The following is a 22,100-nucleotide window of genomic DNA, read 5'->3' on the forward strand; positions in this document are numbered from 1 at the left end:
CGAAGCTTACGGTGACAAAGGCCTACGCTGATAAAGGAAATAACATCTTTTCAAAACGTGAAGGAAGCTTTCTGAGAAACTACTTTCTAATCTGTGAGTTCATCGCACAGAGTTACAACTTAGACCTCAGGAAGCAGCTTGCCAACACTCTTTTCGTGGAATCTGCAAAGTGATATTCGGGAGCCCATGGGGGCCCATGGTGAAAAAGGAAATATCCTCATATATTAAATAGAGAGATGCGTTCTGAGACATTCGTTTCTGATGTGTGAATTCATCATACAGAGTTCAACATTTCCCTTCATGGAACAGTTTGCTAACACTGTTGTCGTGGATTCTGCAAAGTGATATTTGGGAGCCCATAGCGGCCCATGGTGAAAAAGGAAGTATCCTCACGTAATATCAAGACAGAAGCTTTCTGAGAGATTGCCTTCTGATATGTGATTTCATCACACAGAGTTCCACGCTTACCTTCTTGGAACAGTTTGATAACACTGTTGTCGTGGATTGTGCAAAGTGATATTTGGGAGCTCATTGAGGGAATTGGTGAAAAAGGATATATCCTCAGATTAAAACTGGAAAGAAGCCTTCTGAGAAACTGCATTGCCATGTGTGAATTCAACTCAGAGAGTTACACGTTTCTTTTCACTGTGCAGTTTGTTAACACAGTTTTATGAAAATCTGCAATTAGATATTTCATAGCGCAATGAAGCTTACGGTGACAAAGGAAATATCCTCAGATGAAAACTAGAAAGAAGCTTTCATAGAAACTTCTTGGTGATGTGTAAATTCATCTCACAGAGTTACACTTATGTTTCGTGGAGCAGTCCATTAACACAGTCTTTGAGGAACCTGAGAATGGCTTCTTTGGATCGCATTGAGGCCTACGCTAATAAAGGAAATTTCATCAGTTCAATACGTGAAAGAAGCCGTCTGAGAAACCTCTTTTAATCAGTAAGTTCATCTCACAGACTTACAACTTAGACCTCAGGAAGCATTTTGCTAACACTCTTTTCGTGGAAACTGCAAAGTAATATTTGGGAGCCCTTAGGGGCCCATGGTGAAAAAGGAATATCCTCAGATAATAACTAGAGAGAAGCTTTCTGAGAGATTGCTTTCTGATGTGTGACTTAATCACACAAAGATCCACCCTTCCCTTCTTGGAACAGTTTGCTAACACTTTTGTCGAGGATACTGCAAAGTGACATATCGGAGCCCATAGGAGCCCATGGTGAAGAAAGAAGTATCCTCACATAATATCTACAGAGAAGCTTTCTGAGAGATTGCTTTCTGATGTGTGACTTCATCACACAGAGTTCCACACTTCCCTTCTTGGAACAGTTTGCTAACACTGTTGTCCTGGATTCTGCAAATTGATATTTTGGAGCTCATTGAGGGCTCTGGTGAAAAAGGAAATATCCTCAGATTAAAACTGGAAAGAAGCATTCTGAGAAACTGCATTGCCATGTGTGAATGCCACTCATAGTGTTACACGTTTCTCTGCAGTGATCAGGTTGTTAACACATTTTTCTGGAAATCTCCAATTAGATAATTCAGAGCGCAATAAAGCTTACGGTGACAAAGGAAATATCCTCAGATGAAACCTAGAAAGAAGCTTTCTTAGAAACTTCTTGGTGTTGCGTGAATTCATCTCACAGAGTTACACTTATGTTTCGTGGGGCAGTCCATTAACACTCTCTTTGAGGTACCTGAGAAAGGCTTCTTTGGATCTCATTGAGTCCTTCGCTGATAAAGGAAATTTCATCAGTTCAAAACGTGTTAGAAACTTTCTGAGAAACCTCCTTCTGATCAGTGAGTTCATCTCACAGACTTACATCATAGACCTCAGGAAGCAGTTTGCTAACACTCTTTTCGTGGAAAATGCAAAGTGATATTTGGGAGCCCTTAGGGGCCCATGGTGGAAAAGGAAATATCCTCACATAATAACTAGAGAGAAGCTTTCTGAGAGATTGCTTTCTGATGTGTGACTTCATCACACAGAGTTCCACCCTTCCCTTCTTGGAGCAGTTTGCCAACACTGTTGTCGTGGATTCTGCAAAGTGATTTTTGGGAGCCCATAGGAGCCCATTGCGAAAAAGGAAGTATCCCCCCATAATATCTAGAGGGAAGTTTTCTTGGAGATTGCTTTCTGATGTGTGACTTCATCACATAGAGTTACACCCTTCTCTTCTTGGAACAGTTTGATAACACTGTTGTCGTGGATTCTGCAAAGTGATATTTGGGAGTGCATTGAGGGCTATGGTGAAAAAGGAAGTATCCTCACATTAAAATTGGAAAGAAGCCCTCTGAGAAACTACATTGCCATGTGTGAATGCAGCTCACAGAGTTACAAGTTTCTCTTCATTGATCACTTTGCTAACACAGTTATCTGGAAATCTGCAATGGATAACTGCTTAGCGCTATGAAGCTTATGGTGACAAGGGCAATAACCTCAGATGAAAATGAGAAAGAAGCTTTCTTAGAAGCTTCTTGGTGATGTGTGAATTCTTCTCACAGAGTTACACTTATGTTGCCTGGAGCAGTCCATTAACACTGTCTTGAGGAACCAGAGAAGGGCATCTTTGGATCGCATTGAGGCCAACGGTGATAAAGGAAATATTACCAGTTCACAATGTGAAAGAAGCTTTCTGAGAAACTTCTTTCTGATCTGCGAATTCATCTCCCAGGGTTTCAACTTAGACCTCAGTAGGCAGTTTGCTAACAGTCTTTTCGCGGAATCTGCAAAGTGATATTCGGGAACCCATAGGGGCCCATGGTGAAAAAGGAAATATCCTCAGATAATAACTGGAGAGAAGCTTTCTCAGAGACTGATTTCTGATGTGTGACTTCATCACAAAGAATTCCATCCTTCCTTTCTTGGAGCAGTTTGCTGACACTGTTGTCGGGGATTCTGCAAAGTGCTATTTGGGAGCTCATTGAGGGATATGGTGAAAAAGGAAATATACTCAGATCTAAACTGGAAAGAAGCCTTCTGAGAAACTGCATTGCTATGTGTGAATGCAACTCACAGTTACACGTTTGTCTTCAGTGTTCAGCTGGCTAACACAGTTTTCTGGAAATCTGAAATAGGATACTTCTTAGCAGAATGGAGTGTACGTTGACAAAGGTAATATCCTCAGATGAAAACTAGAAAGAAGCTTTCTTAGATACCTCTTGGTGATGTGTGATTTCATATCAGAGTGTTATACTTATGTTCGTGGAGCCGTCCAATAACACTGTCTTTGAGGAAACTGAGAAGGGCTTCATTGGATCGTATTGAGGCCTGGCTGATACAGGAAATATCATCAGTTTAAAATGTGAAAGAAGCTTTCTGAGAAACTTCTTTCTGACCTGTGAATTCCTCTCACAGAGTTACACCTTAGACCTCAGGAAGCAGTTTGCTAACACTCTTTTCGTGGAATCTGCAAAGTGATATTTGGGAACACATAGGGGGCCATGGTGAAAATGGAAATAGCCTCAGATCATAACTACAGAGAAGCTTTCTGAGAGATTGCTTTCTGATGTGTGACTTCATCACACTGAGTTCCACCCTTTCCTTCATGGAACAGTTTGCTAACACTATTGTCGTGGATTCTGCAAAGGGATATTTGGGAGCCCAGAGAGGCAAATGGTGAGAAATGAAATATCCTCACATAATAACCAGAGAGAAGCTTTCTGAGAGATTGCTTTCTGATGTGAGACTTCATCACAGAGTTCCACCATTCCCTTCTTGGAACAGATTGCTAACACTGTTGTCGTGGAATCTGCAAAGTGATATTTGGGAGCTCATTGAGGGTTGTGATGAAAAAGGAAATATCCTCCGATCAAAACTGGAAAGAAGCCTTCTGAGAAACTGCATTGCAATGTGTGAATGCAACTCTCAGAGTTAAATGTTTCTCTTCAGTAATCAGTTTGCTAACACATTTTTCTGGAAATCTGCAATGGGATACTTCTTAGCGCAATGAAGTTTACGGTGACAAAGGAAATATCCTCAGAGAGACGCTGAAGGAAGCCCTAAACATGGAAAGGAACAACCGGTACCAGCCGTTGCAAAAACATGCCAAAATGTAAAGAGCATCGAGGCTAGGAAGAAACTGCATCAACTAACGAGCAAAATAACCAGCTAATATCAAAATGGCAGGATCAAGTTCACACATAACAATATTAACTTTAAATGTAAATGGACTAAATGCTCCAATTAAAAGACACAGTCTGGCAAACTGGATAAAGAGTCAAGACCCATCAGTCTGCTGTATTCAGGAGACCCATCTCACATGCAGAGACATACATAGGCTCAAAATAAGGGGATGGAGGAAGATCTACCAAGCAAATGGAGAACAAAAAATAGCAGGGGTTGCAATCCTAGTCTGTGGTAAAACAGACTTTAAACGAACAAAGATCAAAAGAGACAAGGAAGACCATTACATAATGGTAAAGGGTTCAGTTCAACAGGAAGAGCTAACTATCCTAAATATATACGCACCCAATACAGGCGCACCCAGATTCATAAAGCAAGTCCTTAGAGACTTACAAAGAGACTTAGACTCCCATACAATAATAATGGGAGACTTCAACACTCCACTGTCAACATTAGACAGATCAACGAGAGAGAAAGTTAACAAGGATATCCAGGAATTGAACTCATCTCTGCACCAAGCAGACCTAATAGACATCTATAGAACTCTCCACCCCAAATCAGCAGAATATACATTCTTCTCAGAACCACATCGCACTTATTCCAAAATTGACCACATAATTGGAAGTAAAGCATTCCTCAGCAAATGTAAAAAACAGAAATTATAACAAACTGTCTCTCAGACCACAGTGCAATCCAGCTAGAACTCACGACTAAGAAACACAATCAAAACCGCTCAACTACATGGAAACTGAACAACCTGTTCCTGAAAGACTACTGGGTACATAACGAAATGAAGGCAGAAATAAAGATGTTCATTGAAACCAGTGAGAACAAAGATACAACATGCCAGTATCTCTGGGACACATTTAAAGCAGTGTGTAGAGTGTGTAGAGGGAAATTTATAGCAGTAAATGCCCACAAGAGAAAGCAGGAAAGATCTAAAATTGACACTCTAACATCACAATTAAAAGAATTAGAGAGGCAAGAGCAAACACATTCAATAGCTAGCAGAAGGCAAGAAATAACTCAGATCAGAGCAGAAGTGAAGGAGATAGAGACACAAAAAACCCTCCAAAAAATCAATGAATCCAGGAGTTGGTTTTTTGAAAAGATCAACAAAATTGACAGACCGCTAGCAAGACTAATGAAGAAGAAAAGAGAGATGAATCAAATAGATGCAATAAAAAATGATAAAGGGGATATCACCACCCACCCCACAGAAATACAAACTACCATCAGAGAATACTATAAACTCATCTACGCAAACCAACTAGAAAATCTAGAAGAAATGGATAATTTCCTGGACACTTACACTCTCCCAAGACTAAACCAGGAAGAAGTTGAATCCCTGAATAGACCAATAGCAGGCTCTGAAATTGAGGCAACAATTAATCGCCTACCCACCAAAAAAAGTCCAGGACCAGATGGATTCACAGCTGAATTCTACCAGAGGTACAAGGAGGAGCTGGTACCATTCCTTCTGAAACTATTCCAATCAATAGAAAAAGAGGGAATCCTCCCTAACGCATTTTATGAGGCCAACATCATCCTGATACCAAAGCCTGGCAGAGACACACAAAAAAAGAGAATTTTAGACCAATATCCCAGATGAATATCGATGCAAAAATTCTCAATAAAATACTGGCAAACCGGATTCAGCAGCACATCCAAAAGCTTATCCACCATGATCAAGTGGGCTTCATCCCTGAGATGCAAGGCTGGTTCAACATTCACAAATCAATAAACATTATCCAGCATATAAACAGAACCAAAGTCAAGAACCACATGATTATCTCAATAGATGCAGAAAAGGCTTTTGACAAAATTCAACAGCTCTTCATGCTAAAAACGCTCAATACATTTCGGTGTTGATGGAACGTACCTGAAAATAATAAGAGCTATTTATGACGAACCCACAGCTAATATCATACTGAATGGGCAAAAACTGGAAAAATTCCCTTTGAAAACGGGTACAAGACAGGGATGCCCTCTCTCACCACTCCTATGCAACATAGTGTTGGAAGTTCTGGCTAGGGCAATCAGGCAAGAGAAAGAAATCAAGGGTATTCACTTAGGAAACGAAGAAGTCAAATTGTCCCTGTTTGCAGATGACATGATTGTATATTTAGAAAACCCCATCGTCTCAGCCCAAAATTTCCTTAAGCTGACAAGCAACTTCAGCAAAGTCTCAGGATACAAAATTAATGTGCAAAAATCTCAAGTATTCTTATACACCAGTAACAGACAAGCAGAGAGCCAAGTCAGGAATGAACTTCCATTCACAATTGCTTCAAAGAGAATAAAATACCTAGGAATCCAACTGACAAGGGATGTAAAGGACCTCTTCTAGGAGAACTACTAACCACTGCTCAGTGAAATCAAAGAGGACACAAACAAATGGAAGAACATACCATGCTCATGGATAGGAAGAATCAATATCGTGAAAATGGCCATACTGCCCTAGGTTATTTATAGATTCAATGCCATCCCCATCAAGCTACCAAAGGGTTCCTTCACAGAATTGGAAAAAACTGCTTTAAAGTTCATATGGAACCAAAAAAGAGCCCGCATTCCCAAGAAAATCCTAAGGCAAAAGGACAAAGATGGAGGCGTCGTGCTACCTGACTTCAACTATACTACAAGGCTACAGTCACCAAAACAGCATGGTACTGGTACCAAAACAGAGCTATAGACCAATGGAACAGAACAGAGTCCTCAGAAATAATACCACACATCTACAGCCATCTGATCTTTGACAAACCTGAGAGAAACAAGAAATGGGGAAAGGATTCCCTATTTAATAAATGGTGCTGGGAAAACTGGCTAGAAATAAGTAGAAAGCTGAAACTGGATCCTTTCCTTACTCCTTATACAAAAATTAATTCAAGATTGATTAGAGACTTAAATGTTAGACCTAATACCATAAAAACCCTAGAAGAAAATCTAGGTAGTACCATTCAGGACATAGGCATGGGCAAGTACTTCATAGCTAAAACACCAAAAGCAATGGCAGCAAAAGCCAAAATTGACAAATGGGATCTAATTAAACTAAAGAGTTTCTGCACAGCAAAATAAACTACCATCAGAGTGAACAGGCCACCTACAGAATGGGAGAAAATTTTTGCAATCTACTAATCTGACAAAGGGCTAATATCCAGAATCTACAAAGAACTCAAACACATATACAAGAAAAAACAAACAACCCCATCAAGAAGGGGGCTAAGGATATGAACAGACATTTCTCAAAAGAAGACATTCATACAGCCAACAGACACATGAAAAAATGCTCTTCATCACTCGCCATCAGAGAAATGCAAATCAAAACCACAATGAGATACCATCTCACACCAGTTAGAATGGCAATCATTAAAAAATCAGGAAACAACAGGTGTTGGAGAGGATGTGGAGAAATAGGAACACTTTTACACAGTTGGTGGGATTGTAAACTAGTTCAACCATTATGGAAAACAGTATGGCAATTCCTCAAGGATCTAGAACTAGATGTACCATATGACCAAGCCATCCTACTACTGCGTATGTACCCAAAGGATTATAAATTATTCTACTACAAAGACACATGCACACGTATGTTTATTGTGGCACTATTCACAATAACAAAGACTTGGAATCAACCCAAATGTCCATCTGTGACAGTCGGGATTAAGAAAATGTGGCACATATACACCATGGAATACTAGGCAGCCATAAAAAAGGATGAGTTTGCGTCCTTTGTAGGGACATGGATGCAGCTGGAAACCATCATTCTTAGCAAACTATCACAAGAAGAGAAAACCAAACACCGCATGTCCTCACTCATATGTGGGAACTGAACAATGAGATCACTTGGACACGGGAATGGGAACATCACACACTGGGGCCTATCATGGGGAGGGGGGAAGGGGGAGGGATTGCACTGGGGAAATATACTTCATATAAATGATGAATTCGTGGGTGCTGACGAGTTGATGGGTGCAGCACAACAACATGGCACAAATATACATATGTAACAAACCTGCACGTTATGCACATGTATCCTAGAACTTAAAGTATAATTAAAAAAAAAAAAAGAAAAGTAAACTAGAAAGAAGCTTTCTTATTAACATCTTGGTGATGTGTGAATTCATCTCACAGTGTTACACTTATGTTTCGTGGAGGAGACCATTCACACTGTCTTTGAGGAACCTGAGAAGGGCTTCTTGGATCGTATTGAGGCCTACGCTGATAAAGGAAATATCATCAGTTCAAAAGGAAGGAAGCTTTCTGAGAAACCTCTTTCTTATCTGTGAATTCTTCTAACAGAGTTACAACTTAGACCTGAGGATGCAGTTTGCTAACACTCTTTTCGTGGAATCTGCAAAGTGATATTTGGGATCCCATAGGGGCCCATGGTGAAAAAGGAATTATCCTCACATAATAAATACAGAGAACCTTTCTGAGAGATTGCTTTGTGATGTGTGACTTCATCACACAGAGTTACACCCTTCCCTTATTGCAACAGTTTGCTGACACTGTTCTCGTGTATTCTGCAAAGTGATATTTGGGGGCCCATAGGGGTCCATGGTAAAAAAGAAAATATCCTCACTTAATAAACAGAGAGAAGTTTTCTGAGAGATTGCTTTCTGATGTGTTACTTCATCACACACAGTTCCACCCTTCCGTCCTTGGGACAGTTTGCTAACACTGTTGTCGTGGATTCTGTAAATTGATATTTGGCAGCTCATTGAGGGCTATGGTGAAAAAGGAAATATCCTCAGATCAAAACTGGAAAGAAGCCTTCTGAGAAACTGCATTGCCATGTGTGAATGCAACTCACCGATTTACACTTTTCTCTTTAGGGTTCAGTTTGCTAACAAAGTTTTCTAGAAATCTGCAATGAGATACTTCTTAGTGCAGTGAAGCTTTCGGTGACGAAGGAAATATCCTCAGATGAAAGCTAGAAAGAAGGCTTCTTAGAAACTTCTTGGTGATGTGTGAATTCATCTCACAGAGTTACACTTATGTTTCGTGGAGCAGTCCATTAACACTGTCTTTGAGGAACCTGAGAAGAGCTTCTTGGGTCGTATTGAGGCCTACGCTGATAAAGGAAATATCATCAGTTCCAAACGTGAAAGAAGCAGTCTGAGAAACCTCTTTCTGATCTGTGAATTCATCTCACAGGGTTACAACGTAGACCTGAGGATGCAGTTTGCTAACACTCTTATCTTGGAATCTACAAAATGATATTTGGGAGCCCATAGGGGCCCATGGTGAAAAAGGAATTATCCTCACATAAGAAATACAGAGAACCTTTCTGAGAGATTGCTCTCTGATGTGTGACTGCATCACACAGTGTTCCACCCTTCTTTTTTTGGAACAGTTTGCTGACACTGTTGTCCTGTATTCTGCAAAGTGATATTTCGGAGCCCATAGGGGCCCATGGTGAAAAAGAAAATATCCTCACTTAATAAACAGAGAGAAGTTTTCTGAGCGATTGCTTTCTGATGTGTGACTTCATCACACACAGATCCACCATTCTCTTCTTGGGACAGATTGCTAACATTGTTGTCGTGTATTCTGCAAAGTGATATTTGGGAGCTCATTGAGGGCTATGGTGAAAGAGGAAATATCCTCAGATCAAAACTGGAAAGAAGCCTTCTGAGAAACTGAGTTGCCATGAGTAAATGCAACTCACAGAGTTACACTTTTCCCTTCAGTGATCAGTTTGCTAACACAGTTTTCTGGAAATCTGCAATGGGATACTTCTTAGCGCATTGAAACTTATGGTGATGAAGGAAATATCCTCAGATGAAAACTAGAAAGAAGCTTTTTAGGAACTTCTCGGTGATGTGTGAATTCGTCTGACAGAGTTACAAATATATTTCATGGAGCATTCCATTATCATTGTCTTTGAGGAACCTGAGAAGGGCTTCTTTGGATCGTATTGAGGCCTACGCTGATAAAGGAAATATCATCAGTTCAAAACGTGAAAGAAGCTTTTTGAGAAACTTCTTTCTGATCTGTGAATTCATCTCACCGAAGTACAACTTAGACCTCAGGAAGCAGTTTGCTATCACTCTTTTCGTGGAATCTGCAAAGTGATATTTGGGAGCCCATAGGGGCCCATGGTGAAAAAGGAAAAATCCTCGGATAATAACTAGAGATAAGCTTTCTGAGAGATTGCTTTCTGATGTGTGACTTCATCACATAGAGTTCCAAACTTCCCTACTTGGAACAGTTTGCTAACACTGTTGTCGTGGATTCCCCAAAGTGATATTTGTGAACTCATTGAGGGCTATGGTGAAAAAGGAAATATCCTCCGATAATAACTAGAGAGAAGCTTTCTGAGAAATTGCTTTCTGATGTGTGATTTCATCACACAGAGTTCCACACTTCCCTTCTTGGAACAGTTTAGAAACACTGTTGTCGTGGAATCTGCAAGGTGATATTTGGGAGCTCCTTGAGGGCTATGGTGAAAAAGGAAATATCCTCATATAAAAACTGGAGAGAAGCCTTCTGAGAAACTACATTGCCATGTGAGAATGCAACTCACAGAGATACACGTTTCTCTTCAGTGATCAGTTTGCTAACACAGTTTTCTGGAAATCTGCAATTAGATACTTCTTACTGCAATGAAGCTTACGGTGACAAAGGAAATATCCTCAGAAGAAAACTAGAAAGAAGCTTTCGTAGAAACTTCTCGGGGATATGTGAATTCATCTCACAGAATTACACTTATGTTTCCTGGAGTACTCCATTAACCCTGTCTCTAAGGAACCTGAGAAGGGCTTCCTTGGATCGCATTGAGGCCTACACTGATAAAGGAAATATCATCAGTTCAAAACGTGAAAGAAGCTTTCAGAGAAGCTTCTTTCTGATCTGTGAATTCATCTTACAGAGTTACAACTTAGACCTCAGGAAGCCATTTGCAAACACTCTTTTCGTGGAATCTACAAAGTTATATTTGGGAGCACGTAGGGGCCAATGTGAAAAAGGAAATATCATCACATAATAACTAGAGAAAAGCTTTCTGAGAGATTGCTTTCTGGTGTGTGACTTCATCACACAGAGTTCCACCCTTCCCTTTTTGGAACAGTTTGCTAACACTGTTGTCGTGGATTCTGCAAAGTGATATTTGGGATCTCATTGAGGGCTATGGTGAAAAAGGAAATATCCTCAGATCAAAACTTGAAAGAAGCCTTTTGAGAAACTGCATGGCCATGTGTGAATGCAAATCACAGAGTTAAACTTTTCTCTTCAGGGATCCGTTTGTTAACAAATTTTCTGGAAATGGACAATGGGATACTTCTAAGCACAATGAAGCTTACGGTGACAAAGGAAGTATCCTCAGAGGAAAACTACAAAGAATCTTTCTTAGAAACTTCTTGATGATGTGTGAATTCGGCTCCCAGAGTTACACTTATGTTTCGTGGAGCAGTCCATTAACACTGTCTTTGAGGAACCTGAGAAATGTTTCTTTTGATCGCATTGTGGCCTACGCTGATAAAGGAATTATCATCAGTTGAAAACGTGAAAGAAGCTTGGTGAGGAACTTCCTTCTGATCTGTGAATTCATCTCACAGAGTTACACCATAGACCTCAGGAAGCAGTGTGGTAACCCTCTTTTTGTGGAATCTCCAAGGTGATATTTGGGTGCCCATAGGGGCCCAAGGAGTAAAAGTAAATATCCTCACACAATAACTAGAGAGAAGTTTTCTGAGAGATTGCTTTCTGATGTGTGACTTCATCACACAGAGTTCCACCGTTCCCTTCGTGGAACAGTTTGCTAACACTGTTGTCGTGGATTCTGCAAAGTGTTATTTGGGAGCCCATAGGGGAACATGGTGAAAAAGGAATATCCTCAGATCAAAACAGGAAAGAAGCCTTGTGAGAAATTGCATTGCCATGTGTGAATGCAACTCAAATAGTTACACGTTTCCCTTCATTAGTTTGTTTGTTAACACAGTTTTCTGGAAATCTGGAATTAGATCCATCTTAGCGTAATGAAGCTCTCGGTGACAAAAGATAGGTCGTCAGATGGAAACTAGAAGGAAGCTTTCCTAGGAACTTCTTGGTGATGTGTGAATTCATCTCACAGAGTTACATTTCTCTTTCATGGAGCAGTCCATTAACACTGTCTTTGAGTAACCTGAGAAGGGCTTCTTTGGATCGTTTTGAGGTGTACGCTGATAAAGGAAATATCATCAGTTCGAAAAGTGAAAGTAACATTCTGAGAATCTTCTTTCTGATCTGTGAATTCGTCTCACAGACTTACAACTTAGACCTCAGGAAGCAGTATGCTACCACTCTTTTCGTGGAATCTACAAAGTGATATTTCGGAGCCCATAGGGGCCCATGGTGAAAAATGAAATAATCTCACATAATAACTAGACAGAATCTTTCGGAGAGATTGGTTTCTGATGTGTTACTTCATCACACAGAGTTCCACCCTTCCCTTCCTGGAACATTTTGCTAACACTGTTGTCGTGGATTCTGCAAAGTGATATTTGGGAGCCCATAGGGGAACATGGTGAAAAAGGAAATATCCACTGATCAAAACAGGAAAGAAGCCTTCTGAGAAACTGCATTGCCATGTGTGAATGCAACTCACAGAGTTACACTTTCTCTTCAGTGATCAGTTTGCTAAGAAAGCTTTCTGGAAATCTGCAATTAGATACATCTTAGTGCAATGAAGCTCACGGTGCAAAGGAAATGTCCTCAGATGAAAACTAGAAGGAAGCTTTCCTAGGAACTTCTTGGTGATGTGTGAATTCATCTCACAGAGTTACACTTATGTTTCGTGGAACAGTCCATTAGCACTGTCTTTGAGGAACCTGGGAAGGGCTTCTTTGGATCTTATTGAGGCCTACGCTGATAAAGGAAATATCATCAATTCAAAACTTGAAAAAAGCTGTCTGAGATTCTTCTTTATAATGTGTGAATTCATCCCACAGAGTTACAACTTAGACCTCAGGAAGCAGTTTGTTAACACTGTTTTCATGGAATCTGCAAAGTGATATTTGGGAGCCCATAGGGGCCCATGGTGAAAAAGGAAATATCCTCACATAATAACTAGAGGAAGCTTTCTGAGAGATTGCTTTCTGATGTGTGACTTCATCACACAGAGTTCCACCCTTCCCTTCCTGGAACACTTTGCTAACACTGTTGTCGTTCATTCTGCAAAGTGATATTTGGGAGCCCATAGGGGGATATGGTGAAAAAGGAAATATCCACAGATTATATCTAGAGAGAAGCTTTCTGAGAGATTGCTTTCTGATGTGCGACTTCATCACACAGAGTTCCACCCTTCGCATCTTGGAACAGTTTGCTAACACTGTTGTCGTGGATTCTGCAAAGTGATATTGGGAGATCATTTAGGGCTATGGTGAAAAAGGAAATAACCTCAGATCAAAACTGGAAAGAAGCCTTCTGAGAAACTGCATTGCCATGTGTGAATGCAACTCACAAATTTACACTTTTCTCTTCAGGGATTACTTTGGTAACAAAGTTTTCTGGAAATCGGCAATGGGATACTTCTAAGCACAATGAAGCTTACGATGACAAAGGAAGTATCCTCAGAGAAAAACTACAAAGAATCTTTCTCAGAAACTTCTTGGTGATGTGTGAATTCATCCCACAGAGTTACACTTATGTTTCGTGGAGCAGTCCATTAACACTGTCTTTGAGGATCTTGAGAAAGGCTTCTTTGGATAGCATTGAGGCCTACGATGATAAAGGAATTATCATCAGTTCAAAACGTGAAAGAAGCTTTCTGAGGAACTTGGTTCTGATCTGTGAATTCATCTCACAGAGTTACACCTTAGAACTCAGGAAGCAGTGTGCTAACCCTCTTTTCGTGGAATCTGCAAAGTGATATTTGGGAGCGCATAGGGGCCCACGGTGAAAAAGGAAATATCCACAGATAGTAACGAGAGAGACGCTTTCTGAGAGATTGCTTTCTGAGGTGTGACTTCATCACATAGAGTTCCACTATTCCCTTCTTGGAACAGTTTGCTAACACTGTTTTCGTGGATTCTGCAAAGTGATATTTGGGAGCCCTTTGTGGGCTAAGGTGAAAAAGGAAATATCCTCAGATCAAAGCTGGAAAGAAGCCTTCTGAGAAACTGTATTGCCATGTGTGAATGCAACTCACAGAGTTACACGTTTCTCTTCAGTGATCAGTTTGCTAACACAGTTTTCTGTCAATCTGCAATTAGATATATCTTAATGCAATGAAGCTTACGTTGACAAAGGAATTAACTTCAGATGAAAACAAAAAGAATCTTTCTTAGAAAATTCTTGATGATGTGTGAATTCACCTCTCAGAGTTAGTCTTCTGTTTTGTTGAGCAATCCATTAACACTGTCTTTGAGGACCCTGAGAAGGGCTTCTTTGGATCGTACTGAGGCCTACGCTAATAAAGGAAATATCATCAGTTCAAAATGTGAAAGAAGCTTTCTGAGTAACTTCCTTCTGTTCTGTCAATTCATCTAAAATTGTTACAACTTAGACCTACGGAATCAGTTTGCTAACAGTGTTTTCGTGGAATGTGCAAAGGGATATTTGGGAGTACATACTAGGCCATGGTGAATAAGGAAATATCCCAAGATAGTAACTAAAGGGAAGCTTTCTGAGAGATTACTTTTTTTGTGTGACTTCATCACACAGAGTTCCACCCTTCCCTTCTTGGAACAGTTTGCTAACACTGTTGTCGTGGATTCCGCAAAGTGATATTTGGGAGCCTAAAGGGGCCCTTGGTGAAAAAGGAAATATCTTCACATAATAAGAAGAGAGAAGCTTTGTGAGAGATTGCTTTCTGTTGTGTGACTTCATCACGCAGAGTTCCACACTTCCCGTCTTGGAACACTTTGCTAACACTGTTGTCTTGGATTCTACAATGTGATATTTAGGAGCCCGGAGGGGCCCATGGTGAAAAAGAAAGTATCCTCACATAATAACTAGAGAGAAGCTTTCTGACGGATTCATTTCTGATGTGTGGCTTCATCACACAGAGTTTCACCCTTTCCTTCTTGGAACAGTTTACTAAAATTGTTGTCGTGGATTCTGCAACTTAATATTTGGGAGCTCAGTGAGGGCTACGGTGAAAAAGGAAATATCCTCAGATCAAAACTGGAAAGAAGCCTTCTGAGAAACTGCATTGCCATGTGTGAATGCAACTCACAGAGTTACACTTTTCTCTTCACTGATCAGTTTGCTAACAAAGTTTTCTGGAAATCTGCAATTAGATACTTCTTAGCGCAACGACGCTTACGGTGACAAGCAAATATCCTCAGATGAAAACTAGAAAGATTTCTTAGAAATTTCTTGGTGATGTGTGAATTCATCTCACAGAGCTACACTTATGTTTCGTGGAGCAGTCCACTGACACTGTCTTTGAGGAATCTGAGAAGGGCTTCTTTAGATCGCATTGAGGCCTATGCTGATAAAGGACATATCATCAGTTCAAAACGTGAAAGAAGCTTTCTAAGAAACTTCTTTCTGATCTGTGAATTCATATCACAGAATTACAACTGAAACCTCAGGAAGCAGTTTGCTAACACTCTTTTCGTTGAATCTGCAAGGTGAAATTTGGGAGCCCATAGGGGCCCATAGTAAAAAAGAAAAAATCGTCAAATAATAAGTAGAGAGAAGCTTTCTGAGAGATTGCTTTGTGATGTGTGACTTCATCACACAGAGTTCCACTCTTCCCTTCTTGGAACCGTTTACTAACACTGTTGTCGTGGATTCTGCAAAGTGATATTGGGAGCCCACAGGGGACCATGGTGAAAAAGGAAATGTCCTCACAAAATAACTAGAGAGAAGCTTGCTGAGAGATTGCTTTCTGATGTGTGACTTCATCACACAGAGTTGCACCCTTCCCTTCTTGGAACAGTTTGCTGACATTGTCGTCCTGGATTCTGCAAACTGATATTTGGGAGCTCATTGAGGGCTATGGTGAAAAAGAAAATATCCTCAGATCTAAATTGGAAAGAAGCCTTCTGAGAGATGGCATTGCCATGGGTGAATGCAACTCACAGATTTAAAGGATACTCCTCAGTGATCACTTTGCTAACAAAGTTTTCAGGAAATCTGTAATGGGATACTTCTTAGCGCAATGAAGCTTACAGTGACAAAGGGAATATCCTCGGAGGAAAACTAGAAAGAAGCTTTCTTAGACACTTCTTGGTGATGTGTGAATTCATCTCGCAGAGTTACACTTATGTTTCATGGAGCAGTCCATTAACACTGTCTTTGAGGAACCTGAGAATGCCTTCTTTGGATCCTATTGAGGCGTACGGTGATAAAGGAAAAATCATCAATTCAAAACGTGACAGAAACATTCTGAGAATATTCTCTCTGATCTGTGAATTCATCTCACAATCTTACAACATAGACCTCAGGAAGCAGTTGTCTACCACTCTTTTCGTGGAATCTGCAATGTGATATTTGGGAGCCCATAGGGGCCCATGGTGAAAAAGGAAATATCCTCAGATAATGGCTAAAGAGAAGCTGTCTGAGAGATTGCTTTCTGATGTGTGACTTCATCACAAAGAGTTCCACACTACCATTCTGAGAACAGTTTCCTAACACTGCTGTCGTGGATTCTGCAAAGAAATATATGGGAGACCATAAAGGCCCATGGTGAAAAGGAAGTATCCTCACATAATAACTAGAGAGAAGCTTTCTAAGAGATTGCTTTCTAATGTGTGACTTCATCACACAGAGTTCCACCCTTCCCTTCTTCGAACAGTTTGCTAACACTGTTGTCATGGATTCTGCAAAGTGGTATTTGGGAGCTCATTGAGGGCTATGGTGAAAAAGGAAATATCCTCAATCAAATCTGGAAGGAAGCCTTCTGAGAAACTGCATTGCCATGTGTGAATGCAACTCACAGAGTTACAACTTTGTCTTCAGTGATCAGTTTGCTAACACAGTATTCTGGAAATCTACAATTAGATACTTCTTAGCACAAAGAAGCTTACTGTGACAAAGGAAATGTCCTCAGATGAAAACAAGAAAGAAGGTTTCTTAGAAACTTCTTGATGATGTGTGAATTCACCTCACAGAGTTACATTGATGATTCCTGGAACAGTCCATTCACACTGCCTTTGAGAACCTTGAGAAGGGCTTCTTTGGATCATATTGAGGCCTACGCTGAAAAGGGAAATATCATCAGGTCAAAACGTGAAAGAAGCTTTCTGAGACACTTCTTTCTGATCTGTGAATTCATCTCACAGAATTACACTTTAAATCTCAGGAAGCAGTTTGCTAACACTCTTTTCATGGAATTTGCAAAGCGATATTTGGGAGCCCATAGGGGCCCATGGTGAAAAAGGAAATATCCTCAGATAATAAATAGAGACAAGCTTTCTGAGATATTGCTTTCTGATGTGTGACTTCATCACACATAGTTCCACCCTTCCTTTCTTGGAACAGTTTGCTAACACTGTTGTCCTGGATTCTACAAAGTGATATTTCGGAGCCCATAGGGGCCCATGGTGAAAAAGCAAATACCCTCACATAATAACTAGAGAGAAGCCTTCTGAGAGATTGCTTTCTGATGTGTGACTACATCACATAGAATTCCACCCTTAGCGCAATGAAGCTTCCAGTGACAAAGGAAATACCGTCAAATGAAAACTAGAAAGAAGCTTTCTTAGAAACTTCTTGGTGATTTGTGAATTCACCTCACAGAGTTACACTTATGTTTCATGGAACAGTCCATTAACACTGTCTTTGAGGAACCTGAGAAGGGCTTCTTTGTTTCGTATTGAGGCATACGCTGATAAAGGAAATATCATCAGTTCAAAACGTGAAAGAAGCTTTCTGAGAATATTTTTTCTGAACTGTGAATTCATCTCACGCAGTTACACCTTAGACCTCAGGGAGCAGTTTTATAAAACTCTTTTCGTGGAATCTGGAAAGTGATATTTGTGAGCCCATAGGGAACTGTTGTGCAAAAGGAAATATCGTCAGAAAATAACTAGAGAGAAGCTTTCTGAGAGATTGCTTTCTGATGTGTGTCTTCATCACACAGAGTTCCACCCTTCCCTTCTTGGAACAGTTTGCTAACACCGTTGTCATAGATTCTGCAAAGTAATATTTGGGAGCTCAATGAGGGCTTTGGTGAAAAAGGAAATATCCTCAGATGAAAACTGCAAAGAAGCCTTCTGAGAAACTGCACTACCATGTGTGAATGCAACTCACAGAGTTACACGTTTCTCTTCAGTGGTCTGTTTGATAACACAGTTTTCTGGAAATCTGCAATTACATACTTCTTAGCGCAAAGAAGCTTACGGTGACAAAGGAAATATCCTCAGATGAAAACTAGAAAGAAGCTTTCTTAGAAACTTCTTGGTGATGTGTGAATTCATCTCACAGAGTTACACTTATGTTTCTTGGAACACTCTATTAACACTGCCTTTGAGGATCCTGAGAAGGGCTTCTTTGGATCGTAGTGAGGCCTATGTTGAAAAAGGAAATATCATCAACTCACAACGTGATGGAACTTTTTGAGAATCTTCTTTCTGATCTGTGAATTCATCTCACAGAGATACAACATAGAGTTCAGGAAGCAGTTTGCTAACACTCGTTTCGTGGAATCTGCAAAGTGATATTTGGGAGCCCATAGGTTTCCCATGGTGTAAAAGGATATATCCTCCCATAATAACCAGAGGGAAGCTTTCTGAGAGATTGCTTTCTGATGTGTGAATTCATCACACAGAGTTCCACCCGTCCCTTCTTGGAACAGTTTGCTAACACTGTTGTGGTGGAATCTGCAGAGTGATATTTGGAAGCCCATAGGGGCCCATGGTGAAAAAGGAAATATCCTCACATAAAAACTAGAGAGAAGCTTTCTGAGAGATTGCTTTCTGATGTGTGACTTCATCACAAAGAGTTCCACCCTTCCATTCTTGGAACAGTTTGCTAACACTGTTGTCGTGGATTCTGCAAAGTGATATTTGGCAGCTCTTTGAGGGCTAAGGCGAAAAAGGAAATATCCTCCAATCAAAACTGGAAAGAAGCCTTCTGAGATACTGCATTGCCATGTGTGAATGCAACTCACAGAGTTACACGTTTCTCTTCGGTGATCAGTTTGCTAACACAGTTTTCTGGATATCTGCAATTAGATACTTCTTAGCGCAATGAAGCTTAAGGTGACAAAGGAAATACCTTCAGATCAAAACTAGAAAGAAGGTTTCTTAGAAACTTCTTGGTGATGTGTGAATTCATCTCACAGAGTTACACTTATGTTTTGTGGAGCAGTCCATTAACACTGTTTCTGAGGAACCTGAGAAGGGCTTCTTTGGATCGTATTGAGGCCTAGGGTGATAAAGGCAATATCGTCAGTTCAAAACGTGAAAGAAGCTTTCTGAGAAACTTCTTTCTGATCTGTGAATTCATCTCACAGAGTTACAACTTAGACCTGAGGATGTAGTTTGCTAACACTCTTTTCGTGGATCCTGCAAAGAGATATTTGGGCACCCATAGGGGCCCATTGTGAAAAAGGAATTATCCTCACATAAGAAATACAGAGCACCTTTCTGAGAGATTGCTTTCTGATGTGTGACTGCATCACACAGCATTCCACCCTTCGCTTTTTGGAACAATTTGAGGACACTGTTGTCGTGTATTCTGCAACGTGATACTTGGGAGCCCATAGGGGCCCATGGTGAAAAATAAATATCCTCACTTAATAACCAGAGAGAAGTTTTCTGAGCGATTGCTTTCTGATGGGTTACTTCATCACACAGAGTTCCACCCTTCCCTTCTTGGAACAGTTTGTTAAAACTGTTTCGTGGATTCTGCAAAGAGATATTTGGGAGCTCATTCAGGGCTATGGTGAAAAAGAAAATATCTTCAGGTCAAAACTGGAAGGAAGCCTTCTGAGAAACGGCATTGCCATATGGGAATGCAACTCCCACAGTTACACGTTTCTCTTCTGTGAACAGTTTGCTAACACAGTTTTCTGGCAATCTGCAATTGGATACTTCTTAGCACAATGAAGCTAACGGTGACGAAGGAAATATTCTCACAGGAAAACTTGAGAGAATCTTTCTTAGAAACTTCTTAGTTATGTGTGAATTCATCTCACAGAATTACACTTAGGTTTCGTGGAGCAGTCCATTAATACTGTTTTGAGGAATCTGAGAAGGGCTTCTTTGGTTCGTATTCTGGCCTACACTGATAAAGGAAATATCATCAGTTCAAAACGTGAAAGAAGCTTTCTGAGAAACTTCTTTCTGAATTGTGAACTCATCTCACCGAGTTACAACTTAGACCTCAGGAGGCAGTTTGCTAACACTCTTTTCATGGAATCTGCAGAGTGATAGTTGGGGGCCCTAGGGGCCCATGGTGTAAAAGGAAATATCCTCAGATAATAACTAGAGAGAAGCTTTGTGTGAGATTGCTTTCTGATGTGTGACTTCATCACACAGAGTTCCACCCTTCCCTTCTTGAAACAGATTGTTTACACTGTTTCGTGGATTGTGCAAACTGATAATTGGGGGCTCATTGAGGGCTATGATGAAAAAGGAAATATCCTCAGATAATAACTAGAGAGAAGCTTTCTGAGACATTGCTTTCTGTTGTGTGACTTCATCACACAGAGTTCCACCTACCCTTCTTGGAACAGTTTACTAACACTGTTGTTCTGGATTCTGCAAAGTCATATTTGGGAGCTCTTTGAGGGGTTTGGTGAAAAAGGAAATATCCTCAGTTGAAGACTGGAAAGAAGCCTTCTGAGAAACTGTATTGTCATGTGTGAAAGCAACTCACAGAGTTACACGTTTCTCTTCAGTGATCAGTTTGCTAGCAAAGTTTTCTGGAAATCTGCAATGGGATACTACTTAGCGCAATGAAGCTTATGGTGAGAAAGGAAATATCCTCAGATGAAAACTAGAAAGAAACTTTCTTAGAAACTTCTTTTTGATGTGTGAATTCATCTCACAGAGTTACACTTATGTTTCGTGGAGCAGTCCATTAACACTATCTTTGAGGAACCTGTGAAGGGCTTTTTGGGATCGTAACGAGGCCTATGCTGATAAAGGAAATATAATCAGTTCAAAACGTGAAAGACGCTTCCTGAGGAACTTCTTTCTGATATGTGAATTCATCTCATAGAGTTGCAACTTTGAACTCAGGAAGCAGTTTGCGATCAATCTTTTCGTGGAATCTGCAAAGTGATATTTGGGAGCCCATAGGGGCCCATGGTGAAAAAGTAAATATCCTCACATAATAACTAGAGAGAAGCTTTCTGATAGATTGCTTTCTGATGTTTGACTTCATCACACAGAGTTCCACCCTTCCCTTCTTGGAACAGGTTGCTAACACTGTTGTCGTCGATTTTGCAAAGTGATATTTGGGAGCTCACAGAGGGCTATGGTGAAAAAGGAAAAATCCTCAGATCAAAACTGGAAAGGAACCTTCTGAGAAACTGTATTGCCATGTGTGAATGCAACTCACAGATTTACACTTTTCTCTTCAGTGATGAGCTTGCTAACACGGTTTTCAGGAAATCTGCAATGGGATACTTCTTAGCACAATGAAGCTTATGGTGACAAAAGGAAATATCCTAGGAGGAAAACTAGAAAGAAGCTTTCTTAGAATCTTCTTGGTGATGTGTGAATTCATCTCACAGAGTTACACTTATGTTTCGTGGAGCCGTCCATAAAACTGTCGTTGAGGAACCTGAGAAGGACTTCTTTAGATCGCATTGAGGCCTACGCTGGAAAAGGATATATCCTCACTTCAAAACGTGAAAGAAGCTTTCTTAGAAACTTCTTTCTGATATGTGAATTCATCTCACAGAGTCACACATTATTCCTCAGGAAGCAGTTTGCTAACTCTCTCTTTATGGAATATGCAAAGTGATATTTGGGAGTCCATAGGGGCCCATGGTGAAAAACGAAATAACCTCAGATAAAAACTAGAGAGAAGCTTTCTGAGAGATTTCTTTCTGATTTGTGCATTCATCACACAGAATTCC

The sequence above is a fragment of the Rhinopithecus roxellana genome, chromosome 21, assembly GCF_007565055.1.
Source record: "Rhinopithecus roxellana isolate Shanxi Qingling chromosome 21, ASM756505v1, whole genome shotgun sequence".
NCBI lineage: Eukaryota > Metazoa > Chordata > Mammalia > Primates > Cercopithecidae > Rhinopithecus > Rhinopithecus roxellana.